This window comes from Mustelus asterias, chromosome 7 (assembly GCF_964213995.1).
Source record: "Mustelus asterias chromosome 7, sMusAst1.hap1.1, whole genome shotgun sequence".
Classification (NCBI taxonomy): Eukaryota; Metazoa; Chordata; class Chondrichthyes; order Carcharhiniformes; family Triakidae; genus Mustelus; species Mustelus asterias.
The window spans coordinates 104,387,852-104,401,091 of NC_135807.1; the positions used below are offsets into that span (position 1 = coordinate 104,387,852).

The following is a 13,240-nucleotide window of genomic DNA, read 5'->3' on the forward strand; positions in this document are numbered from 1 at the left end:
ACCCCCATTTTCCATTCATTAAAAAGAAGCAGCGACAACATGAGAACTTTTTATACTCCTCTAGTAGTTAGAATTTAGAATGCACTGTCTGATAGAATATTCAATTATAGCCTTCAAAAGGGCATGGTAGTCAGAACAAAAAATTGCAGGGATTTGGGAAAAGAACAGGGTAGTGTGTCTAGATGGAGCTCTCTGTGAAAGAGATGGCATAGACCTGATTCACTGAATAATCATGTGTGCTGCACTGTATTAGAATTTCCTGATGTTGTGAACAGCTAGGAATTTCTAGAGAATGCACTTGTGATTTTCTAGTCTACTTCTCCAGGGGATGGGGTTCCCCAGCCAACGTGGTGATATTGTAAAATTGGCTCTTATTGCTCTTACTGTTCGCAACTTCTCTTATTCAGTTCCTTCAATTCTCAGAAAAATTCATTTGGCTTTTTGGTGTTCTTAGACATTGCCAGGAATCACTGATACATTTAATACATTTCAGAATGTGGGTGCACATTGACACAGCATTGAACACATTGCGCCAACATCTTACACAGCAATTTGTGGCATAACATTAAGCTGGCAAACTTCTCTCTTTTTCTGCTAAATTTTATTTTGCACACCCTCGCGCATACTAGTGGCAAGATGCAATGAGCGGCTTTAATCGAAATGCCTTTATTTGGGGCTGAGGCTTAACAGTGAGTTTCTATTAGGCTTGCCAACTCTCCATGATTGGCTCGGAGTCTCCACGAGTTGAAGATCAATCAATCCCAGAGAAGAAGCATTGCAACAGTGAAAAATGTAAGTTGAAATGTTTAGGCCTTTCCTGCCAACAGGATCTCCTGGTCCCACCAGTAGCAAACCCCCACGGCATGTGGTGCAAAAAGGCATTGACATTGCAGTGACAGGAAGATCCTGCTGCCAGCCAGTGGCGGGCCACCTCTGCCGCCACAAAAACGAGAAGAGGTGTGTGTGGGGGGGGGGGGGGGTGTGTGGGGGAAAGTCATGTGAGGAAGGCTCCAGGAATATGTTTTGTTTCAGTTAGCAAATCTAGTTGGTATGGGCTCTGGGATTATCTTGCCTAAGCTGAAGCCTGTCATACCCGTATTTAACACCATAAAAATACAAGTAGGCTCAGGAAAAGGCAAGTAGCCCAAATAAAATTTTCCCTTTTTCATAGATCAGTGTCACTGAATCAACTTCTCTGTCAATTGTTCCTCTCTTCAGAAAGGCATGCAACTGTCCCTTGTCCCCATTTTTATTGTGTGTTTCAGTTCTTCCCGAATAATTTATTTTGTAGTTTTAATGTTCTTTGGATGGAAAAGTCCTGATTGAGTTCGCTTCTTACTTTTAATTTCCTTTTTTCTAAACTTATGACCTTTTGAGATTCAAACCCTTCTCTTGTAGTCAACATTCAGCTCGGATTAAATTTGTTAGTTTCTATCTCAAAATCTTCACCATAAACTCCCCTCTGATCTAAAGAAATAAGCTTATCTTCATAACTCTTCTGCCTGTTAATTGGTTTTGACTTGTCTAGTATCTAGTCGGAGCCTCTGGCTGGTGCTTAGTGGCTGGACTCTCTGCAAATGAAGCGGGTGCCCCCTCTCCCTGTAAGAACAGCTGAGCTAGTCCAACCCGCCCACCTTTTCCCTGTATCTCGGCAATTGTTTTCTCTTCAGATTTAAATCCAGTATCCTTTTAAAGCCACAAATCGATTTGCCTCCACTATACACTGGAAAGATCCCAAATCCTATCTACTTGCTGCATGAAAAAGGATTTCTTTTTCCCACCTTTCTTTGAATAATGTTCAATTTCAAATTCAAACTTTGCACTTGATCTACTATTTGTCATGCTTTTATAATGATATAGAGGCACCAATAAGTGACTGTGTAAACACATTGATTTAGACGAGGCATATTGGAACATATATACATCGATAGAAAGCTTGAAAATATCAGCAGCAAGGCCCCAAATCCCAATTCCCTTCAAGGACCCTCTCTCTGCACCTTGGCAGTGGATGCTCTGCCCTTGGGCACTCTGGAGGTAAGTGCTGAGTGGTACTCACCTCCCTGCTCCTCGTCTGAGTCCATGCTGCCTTGTCCCCATTTTTCTGGACCTCTCGTGTTTGGCACCCACATTATCTCCCACTGGAGGGTTGGTGTGGGGGGGGGGGATGTTGGATATGGGATAATACTGGGAGCCCTCTGCATTTAACTTTAATCTCATTTATGAGATTACAGTGTATGCAGATGAAGTCAGATCAGGTTCTCGCCCTTTTTGGACAAGATCTGGATCTCGCCAGCTGTAGCAGACTGGGAGCATCGGAAACTGATTTACTCATGGTGCAAATCCCGTTTTAGGCTTCTCGCAAAATTCACCGGCCCAGCGGGATTTGCACCTGGAGCTAACAGGGTCGGAGAGTTGCCACCCGTGGAATCTCAGGAGCTGTTTCAGTATTTCTTCCTTTCAAACACTGCTTTGAATGCAATTGTTTTTTCATCGCTATGAGATAAATATTCCCATGCTGTGACACTGTTATCTAACTTTGGTTCATTGCTAAATCCAATATGGTCTGCCCCCTTGTTGGTCTTGGGACATATTTTTGCAGAAAATAGAGACAGGTAAGAAATTTACCTTTCTGACATACGCTAGTCTGCTTCTCCCAATCAATATGAGAGTTTCAATCCCCTATTAAACCATTCCACCGTTGCTACTTGCTGGTCTAATCATAGCATTTATATAATTTACCACATCACAGTTGCTGCACAGCTTTAATTAGTTTCCTATTTCTAAATTTTACCTATATACTCTCCACTGCTTGCTTACCTCATTGTACCTTTTCTTATTAGTGAAATGATTTCATCCTTAATCAATAAAGCCTCCTTTTCTTCTCCCATTTTCACCGTAGATCTTATAGCCTGGAATATGAACAGTCATGTCTCAGTAATGGCTACCATGTCACACCCTCCAAGTTGAATTTGTGGCTGCAATTCATTAAGTTTGTTCCTTATAGGCCATGCATTTGTACAAAGAACATTTATTTGTGCCATGCACTCTAACCCAGCCATCTCCTCTATTGTTTTACTCACTTACTTCTTACTACTGGTTTAATCAGTTTACATCTTTGAGTATTTATTTTACCTGTATTGCCTGAAGCACAATTTCAGAATGTTCTTTTTGACATTTTCACAGTCTCTAGCTTGGTAAAATATCATATAGTGTACTTACTCACGTAGCCGTCTCATCTGAGTGTGACGAACTATTTATGCGTGTACAAAAATAACTTTTCCGCAAATGTAGTTACTTTATAATTCAACTGCTCCATGCTTATTAATATTCAAGCAGATACGTCAGCTAGTGTCTATTTGCAATTCATTGATCTTTAAGTATCAGTATGGCAGCATAGACACTGGCCAACAGAAAAGTGATCATGGTGTGTAGAACTTTTAAGTTTGCGTATCTTAAACTTATTGTGAATCTTAAAGTGATATCATAGAGTGGAAGTAACAAGATGTTCGGCTGTGGCCATTGGTCAGATAGAATTTAATAGAAAAATATGCCCCTGGGGTTCACTCACTGTTTTAAAAATTAATTTTCTAATTTCAATGACATTGAGTGTCCTGCTGGGTCCAGTAACTGTAACATTTAATTGCAGCTGTATGATAATTAGGTAATAAATAAGACCCTAGTCAACTATACTAGTAGTGTATGAGAGTTGTCTTTAAAGGTGAGAATGGCATGATCAGTTCCCAGAATGACATAGAGGCATTTCTTGTTGTTGTTTAGTATCAGCGAAGCACAAACAGTTGAAAGAACAATATCGAAGCTCCAATGTGAACCCCTATACTCTTATGAGGACAGACTGGATAGATATTTAAGACTGGGGACAACATCTGCTCAAGGACATTCACATTGTGCACCTGCCTGCCTCTACCTCAAACTGTGGGTTTGGGAAGCTTCAGAAATTATTGTCACAGGCAGCTGCGAATCTTATAAATAGTTTTAAAAAAAGGTAATCCACTACATCATTTAGACTGTGACATTATTTTAACCCTTTGTCACACAGGTCATGTATAGTGCGAGAACCACTAGTGAAACCTGGAGGCAAACAAGATTGTGTCCAGAAGAAGTTGCAGTTTTTAATTTTTTAATTGATTCCTTCTGAGTCAGAAGAAGCAGAAATGCCCTGGCTTCCATCTTCTGCCTCCCAGCCCACCATTTATCATGGATTGTGCATTTCTTTGGGTCTCAGTGGTGGCCTCCAGGTATGCTAAATCCCACTCTGGCCCACCAGTTACTTAATGATATCCACTGACTGGGGCAGCACGGTGACGCAGTGGTTATCATTGCTGCCTCACAGCGCCAGGGACCCGGGTTCGATTCTCGGCTTGGGTCAGTGTCTGTGTGGAGTTTGCACGATTCCCCCTGTCTGAGTGGGTTTCTTCCGGGTGCTCCGGTTTCATCCCACAGTTCAAAGATGTGCAGGTTAGATGGATTGGCCATGATAAATTGCCCCTTAGTGTCAGGAGGGACTGGCTAGGGTAAATTCATGGGGATAGGGCCTGGGTGGGATTGTGGTCAGTGCTGACTGGGCCGGACAGCCTCCTTCTGCACTGTAGGATTCTATGAGGTGGAGAGTGCAGAAAAAATTTACCAGGATGCTACCGGGACTTGATGGTTTGAGTTATAAGGAGAGGCTGGACAGACTGGGACTTTTTTCTCTGGAGTGTAGAAGGCTGAGGGGTGATCTTATAGAGGTCTATAAAATAATGAGAAGCATAGATCAGCTAGATGGTCAATATCTTTTCCCAAAGGTAGGGGAGTCTAAAACTAGAGGGCATAGGTTTAAGGTGAGAGGGGAGAGATACAAAAGGGTTCATAGGGGCAATTTTTTCACACACAGGATGGTGAGTGTCTGGAACAAGCTGCCAGAGGTAGTAGTAGAGGTGGGTACAATTCTGTCTTTTAAAAAGTGTTTAGACAGTTAATCGGTAAGATGGGTATAGAGGGATATGGGCCAAACGTGGGCAATTGGGACTAGCTTAGGGGTTAAAAAAAGGGGTGGCATGGACAAGTTGGGCCGAAGGGCCTGTTTCCATGCTGTAAATCTCTCTGACTTCCAGCATGAGACCATCCTCCAAGATGGTCAGGAGAATTAGGAGTTAAAATAACATGTGCCTCATGTTGTGCTATCATGGGCATCTCCTGTTTACCTCTGCTCCTGCCCATGCTTCTGGACCTGGTTCACAAGCTAAAATTAATGTTTCTATCTGCGTCAGGAAGCCTGAGGTGAGTAATTTGAGTTTATTTGCAGAGAGAGTAGGATGACTTTATAGCTTGCCCTCCCAGTGGAAACTAGGGTGTGGGATGTAAAGAAAACAAAGGAAATGTTGACCATGTTTGGAATGAGAAAGAAAGATGTATTCTTGTGATTATAATTTGAAAGATGTGCTGGTGGGGAGAGTATTTCTGAGAACATTTGGGAAGAGGTGAAAGAGTGCTGGAATTTTTAGGAGATGTTGGAGAGAGGTGGAAAGATGAAGGGATGAGTTTAAATGGATTTAAAGGGCTTCCCCGCCATACATCCATTTATCCCAACCCTTTGCTCTATGTCAGTCAGCCAATTCTCAATCTACCTGAATGCCCTGCGATCTCATCTTCTGGATCAGTCTTTTATGCGGCACCTTGTCAAACACCATCTGGAAGTCTAGATATACCACATCCATAGGTCCATCACTATCCACCTTGCTGGTCATGTCTTCAAAGAACTCGCATGGTGTGCTGGCCTTTGTCAATCGAGGGATTGAGTTTAGGAGTCCAGGGATAATGATGCAGCTATATAAGACCCTCGTCAGACCCCACTTGGAATACTGTGCTCAGTTCTGGTCGCCTCACGATAGGAAGGATGTGGAAAAGTTGAAAGGGTGCAGAGGAGATTTACAAGGATGTTGCCTGGATTGAGTGGCATGCCTTATGAGGATAGGCTGAGGGAGCTCGGTCTTTTCTCCTTGGCGAGACGAAGGATGAGAGGAGACCTAATAGAGGTGTATAAGATGTTGAGAGGCATAGATCGGGTGGACTCTCAGAGGCTTTTTCCCAGGGTGGAAATGTCTGCTACGAGAGGACACAGGTTTAAGGTGCTGGGGGGTAGGTACAGGGGAGATGTTAGGGGTAAGTTTTTCACACAGAGGGTGGTGGGCGAGTGGAATCGGCTGCCGTCAGTGGTGGTGGAGGAAAACTCAATAGGGTCTTTTAAGAGACTCCTGGATGAGTACATGGGACTTAATAGGATGGAGGGTTATAGGTAGGTCCAGAAGGTAGGGATGTGTTTCCCACAACTTGTGGCCCGATGTGCCTGTTTGTGCTGTAGTTTTTCTATGTTTCTAAACAAGTTTGTCAAGCATGACTTAGCCTTCATCAATACAGGGCAGCTGAATTTTGTCCCTGGGGATACTTCTGTAGGTAGTAGAGGTCAATCCTTTTCCCTTTGCCCTGACCTCCTGCACTACAACCTCTAGGAAGGCAATAGTGAGTCTGAGACAGCCTCTCATTTGTTCGAATGTCCACTCAATTCTGTGGACATTCAGGGATGGCAATCTATCTTCAGGAAAGGTAACCTTGTTCATGCTGTGTAGGGCATCTAATTTAAATAGGTTACAAGAGGTGCGTTTGTCACTAATTGTAAAGTGGGCTTCCACTCAATTGTGGGGTGGGCGGGCGATGCTAACGGAGGGGCTAAAAGAGGTGGGGGAGTAGCAGTATTAGTTAGAGAGCATATTACAGCGGTGCAGAGGGAGGACATTTCAGAGAGGTCATGTAGCAAGTCACTGTGGGTGGAGCTCAGAAACAGGAAGGGCGCAGTCACTATGTTGGGGGTGTACTACAGGCCCCCCAACAGCCCAAAGGAAGTGGAAGAACGGATATGTCAGGAGATAATGGATAGGTGCAGGAAAAATAGGGTTGTTGTAGTGGGAGACTTCAATTTCCCTGGTATAGACTGAAAATCGCGTAGGGCTGAGAGTCTGAATGGGGAGGCATTTGTAAAATGCGTACAGGAAGGTTCTTTGGAACAGTATGTAGATAGCCCGACTAGAGAGGGGGCTATACTGGACCTAGTACTGGGGAATGAGCCCGGTCAGGTCTTCAAAGTTTCATAGAAAGAAAGAAAGAAACCCAACAGTGCAGAAAGAGGCCATTTAGCCCATCGAGTCTGCATCGACCACAATCCCACCCAGGCCCTACCCCCATATCCCTACATATTTACACGCTAATCCCTCTAACCTACACATCACAGGACACTAAGGGGCAATTTTAGCATGGCCAATCAACCTAACCCGCACATCTTTGGACTGTGGGAGGAAACCGGAGCACCCGGAGGAAACCCACGCAGACACGAGGAGAATGTGCAAACTCCACACAGACAGTGACCCAAGCCGGGAATCGAACCCAGGTCCCTGGAGCTGTGAAGCAGCAGTGCTAACCACTGTGCTACCATGCCGCCCTTTTCGGTAGGGGAACATGTGGCAAATAGTGACCACAATTCTGTTAGCTTTAGGATAGTGATGGAAAAGGATGAGTGGTGTCCCAAGGGTAAGGTGTTGGATTGGGGGAAGGCTAATTTTAGTGGGATTAGGCAGAAATTGGCAGCTCTTGATTGGGAGAGGCTGTTTGAGGGTAAATCCACATCTGGCATGTGGGAGTCTTTTAAGGAACAGTTGTTAGGGCTGCAGGATAGGCATGTGCCTGTAAAAAAGGAGGACAGGAAGGGTAGGATTTGAGAACTGTGGATAACCAGGGAAATTGAGGGATTGGTGAAAAAGAAAAGAGAGGCGTATGGTAGGTCCAGGCAGCTAAAAACGGAGGGAGCTCTGGAGGAATACAAAGAAAGTAGGAAAGAACTCAAACGAGGAATTAGAAGGGCAAAAAGGGGTCACGAAATGTCCTTGCCAGACAGGATTAAGGAGAATCCCAAGGCATTTTATTCATACGTTAGGAACAAAAGGGTTGTCAGGGAAAAAATTGGACCTCTCAGGGACAAAAGTGGGGAATTATGCTTAGAGCCCAAAGAAGGAGGGGAGATCCTAAATGAATACTTTGCGTCGGTATTCACAAAGGAGAGGGATGTGTTGACTGGGAGTGTCTCGGAGGGGAGTGTTGACCCGTTAGAGAAAATCTCCATTACAAGGGAGGAAGTGTTAGGTTTTTTAGGGAATATAAAGACTGACAAATCCCCAGGGCCTGATGGAATCTATCCACGGCTGCTCAGGGAGACGAGAGATGAAATCGCAGGGCCGCTGACGCAAATCTTTGTCTCGTCACTGGATGCAGGTGAGGTCCCAGAGGATTGGAGGATAGCTAATGTGGTCCCGTTATTTAAGAAGGGTCGGAAGGATAACCCGGGAAATTATAGGCCAGTGAGCTTGACGTCCGTGGTAGGGAAGTTGTTGAAGAGGATTCTTAGAGATAGGATGTATGCACATTTAGAAAGGAATAAACTCATTAACGATAGTCAGCATGGTTTTGTGAGAGGGAGGTCATGCCTCACTAACCTGGTAGAGTTTTTTGAAGAAGTGACTAGAATGGTTGACGGGGGAAGGGCCGTGGATGTCGTCTATATGGACTTTAGTAAAGCGTTTGACAAAGTCCCTCATGGTAGGTTGGTGCAAAAGATTGGATCTCATGGGATAAAGGGAGAGGTGGCTAGATGGGTGGAGAACTGGCTTGGTCACAGAAGACAAAGGGTGGTAGTGGAAGGGTCTTTTTCCAGCTGGATGCCTGTGACTAGTGGTGTTCCGCAGGGCTCTGTATTGGGACCTCTGCTGTTTGTGATTTATATAAACGATCTGGAAGAAGGTGTAACTGGGGTGATCAGTAAGTTTGCGGACCACACGAAAATGGCTGGACTTGCAGATAGTGAGGGACATTGTCAGAGGCTACAGAAGGATATAGATAGGCTGGAAATTTGGGCAAAGAAATGGCAGATGGAGTTCAATCCAGATAAATGCGAAGTGATGCATTTTGGTAGAACTAACGTAGGGGGGAGCTATACAATAAATGGCAGAACCATAAAGGGTGTAGATATGCAGAGGGACCTGGGTGTGCAAGTCCACAGATCTTTGAAGGTGACGTCACAGGTGGAGAAGGTAGTGAATAAGGCATATGGCGTGCTTGCCTTTATAGGACGGGGCATAGAGTATAAAAGTTGGGGTCTGATATTGCAGTTGCATAGAACGTTGGTTCGGCTGCATTTGGAATACTGCGCCCAGTTCTGGTCGCCACACTACCAGAAGGATGTGGAGGATTTAGAGAGAGTGCAGAGGAGGTTTACCAGGATGTTGCCTGGTATAGAAGGGCTTAGTTATGAGGAGAGATTGGGTAAACTGGGGTTGTTCTCACTGGAAAGACGGAGGATGAGGGGTGACCTAATAGAGGCGTATAAAATTATGAAAGGCATAGATAGGGTGAACACTTTTTCCCAGGTCGGTGGTGACGTTCACGAGGGGTCATAGGTTCAGGGTGAGGGGGGGGCGGAGGTTCAACACGGATATCAGAAGGACGTATTTTACACAGAGGGTGGTGGGGGCCTGGAATGCACTGCCGGGCAAGGTGGTGGAGGCAGACACACTGGGAACGTTTAAGACTTATCTGGATAGCCACATGAACGGAGTGGGAATGGAGGGATACAAAAGAATGGTCTAGTTTGGACCAAGGAGCAGCACGGGCTTGGAGGGCCGAAGGGCCTGTTCCTGTACTGTATTGTTCTTTGTTCTTTGAATCGTATTGAAGTGAGGCCCGAAAGTTAAAATTGCATGGGCCTCACTTTGTGGGGGCTTTTCTGTTCAGCCCTAAACCCACCTCCAATCTGATTCGCGCTCCAAATTAAAATCAGGCCTATTGAAATATGTTCAAGGTGGAATTTTGGCTTAAAAGTGGCTGAGCTATGTTGAACTCTGTTGTCGATATTAGTCTGCTTTTTTATAGTAATAAAATAAATACTTCTGAGAATTGGCTGATGGTTTAACCACAATCTGTAAGCATTGAAGGCCAAGGTTTGACTTTCTACCACAAGGACTGTGGAAACCAGAAAACTACATAATGCGCAAGCCAAGGTTTCATAACTAATATTTGGACACATTTGGAGCACCTTTTGAAGATGTTTGGTAATAGAGTCATATAGGTTTACAGCATGGAAACAGGCCTTTTGGCCCAACTTGTCCATGCCACCCAGTTTTTACCGCTAAGCTAATATTATTATTAGGTTCTATCGAGCTGGTGTTCTATGAAATCTGAAAATGCAGTATCTAACAGCAAAAGCAACAACTTATATTTATATAGCACCTTCAACACAATTAAATGTTCCAAGGTGTTTCACAAGAGTGTTATTAAGCAAAGATTTGATACTGAGTGATGTAAGGTGATATTAGGGCAAATGACCAAAAGCTTGGACAAAGACGTAGGTTTTAAGGAGACTCTTAAAGGAGGAAGCAGGGATTGAGAGATGGGGAAGTTTAGAGATGGAATTCCAGAGCATTTTTTAGGGTCTTGGCAACTGAAGGCGCCGCTACCAAATAATGAGTAATTCAAATCAGATATCTTGTGGGGCGATCGCTGGAAGAGATTATAGAGGGAGACCATGGAGGAATTTTACATAGGTCAGCAAGCATAGGGTTAATGGGTGAACAGAACTTGGTATCATTTAAAGTTTATTTAAACTTTAAAGTTTATTTATTAGTCATATGTAAGGCTTACATTGACACTGCAATGAAGTTACTGTAAAGTTCCCCTAGTCGCCACACTCTGGCGACTGTTTGGGTCAATGCACCTAACCAGCATGTCTTTCAGACTGTGGGAGGAAACCGGAGCACCCGGAGAAAACCCACACAAACACAGGGAAAACATGCAAACTCCACACAGACAATGACCCAAGCCGGGAATCGAACCCAGTTCCCTGGTGTTGTGAGACAGCACTGCTAACCATTGTGCGGATTACCTCAAGTTTACGGTGAGTAGAAGGTGGGAGGCGGGCCAGGACTGTGATGGAGTAGTTGGGGATGAGGGTATCCACAGTGATGAGCTGAGGAAGGCATGAAGCTGGTGATGTTACAGACATAATAATAGGTGGTCTTAGTTACAGCATGGATTTTTAAAAAATATTCTCTGGTAGGATTTGAACATCGCAAAGGAAGGACAGCATTTGTTACTTATCCCCACTGATTGAACTGGAAAAGGTGATTCTGAGCTGCCTTCCTGAACTGCTGTAGTCCATGTGGAGTAGGCACATCCACGATGCTGTTAGGAAGAGAGTTCCAGGATTTTGACGCAGCGACGGTGAAGGAATACTGATATATTTCCAAGTTAGGATAGTGTAGGGCTTGGAGAAGTGCTTGCAGATGATGGCGTTCACACGCATCTGCTTTCCTTGTCCTAGGTGGTAGAAATTGGAGATTTAAGAGGTGCTATCGAAGGAACCTTGGTGAGTTGCTGCAGTCCATCTTATAGATGGTACATGCAGCTGCTACTGAGTGTTAGGAATGGGGTGAATGAATGTTCAAGGTGGTGGATAGGATACATAAAATTTGTTAATTGTCTTGTCCTAGATGGTGCCAATATTCTTGTGTGTTAGGGACTGCACTCATTCAGACAAGTATTCCACCACAATCTTGACTTGAGCCTTGTAGATGGTGGAAAACTTTGGAAGCCAGGAGGTGAGTTACCTATAGCCACAGTATTAATATCACTAGTCTAGTTAGGTCTGGACAATTGTAGCTGAGGGTCTTGATATGGGGGATTCAACGATGGTAATGCTTTTGAATGTCAAGAGGCAGCAGTTAGATCCTCTCTTGTTGGAGATGGTCATTGCCTGGCGCTTATGTCGTGTGAATGTTACTTGCCCAAGCTTGGATATTGTCCAAGTCTTGCTTCATTTGGACATGCACTGCTTCAGTATCTGAGGAGTCACAAATGGTGCTGAACATTGTGCAGACATCAGTGAAAATCCCCATTTCTGATCTTATGACGGAGAGGAGGTTATTGATGAAGTATCTGAAGATGGTCACTACCCTAAGGAAATCCTGCAGTAATGTCCTGGAACGGAGCTGATTAATCTCCAACAACCATAACTATATTCCTTAGTGCCAGGCATGACTCCAACCAGCGGAGAGTTTTCCCCCTGATTCCCATTGATTCCAGTTTTGTTCGGGCTCCCGATGCCGCTCTCAATCAAATGCTGCCTTGATATCAAGGGCAGTCACTCTCACCTCACCTCTTGTGTTCAATTTTTTTGTCCATATTTGCACTAAGACTGTAATGAGCTGAGGGGCCCTGGCAGAACACAGACTGAGCATCAGTGAGCAGGTTATTGCTGAGTAAGTGCTGCTTGATAGCACTGTCACAACACCTTCTTTGAGTTAACTGATCGGGCGGTAATTAGCCAGGTTGGATTTGTCTTGCTTTTTGTGTACAAGACATTCTCGAGCAATTTTCCACATTGCTGGGTAGATGCCAGTGTTGTAACTGTACTGGAAAACCTTAGCTTAAATTCTGAAGCACAAGTCTTCAGTATAATGTTAGGATGTGTCAGGGCCCATAGCCTTTGTAGTATCCAGTGCCTTAAACCATTTCTCGATATCATACAGTGTGAATTGAATTAGCTGAAGACTGGCATCCTCCACCTGTTAGTTGTTGAATTATCAATGACCACAGCGGCACGGTGGCACAGTGGTTAGCACTGCTGCCTCACAGCGCCAGGGACCTGGGTTCAAACCCCGGCTTGGGTCATCGTCTGTGTGGAGTTTGCACTTTGTCCCCATGTCTGCGTGGGTTTCCTCCGGGTATTGCAGTTTCCTCCCACAGTCTGAAAGACATGCTGGTTAGGTGATTGACCCGAACAGGCGCCAGAGTGTGGCAACTGGGTGAATTTCACAGTAACTTCATTGCAGTGCTAATGTAAGCATTACTTGTGACTAATAAATAAAATTTAACTTTCCCATTCACAAATGGATGTAGCAGGACAACGGTTTTAATTTGATCCATTCGAGTCATAGAGGTTTATAGCATGGAAACAAGCCCTTTGGCCCAACTTGTCCATGCTGCCCAGCTTTTAACCATTAGTTGTGGGCGGCACGGTGGCACAGTGGTTAGCACTGCTGCCTCACAGTGGTTAGCACTGCTGCCTCACAGTGCCAGGGATCAGGTTAAATTCCGGCCTCTGGTCACTGTCTGTGTGGAGTTTGCACATTCTCCCAGTGTC

The 13,240-nt window shown here is 44.5% G+C and overlaps 1 protein-coding gene across 2 annotated transcripts in view; it reads left to right on the top strand.

The window, feature by feature from the left end:
- The window catches only part of itga9 (integrin, alpha 9), a 493,651-nt gene that overhangs the window by 424,700 nt on the left and 55,711 nt on the right, over positions 1-13,240 (top strand). The gene's annotated exons all lie outside the window — the stretch shown is intronic.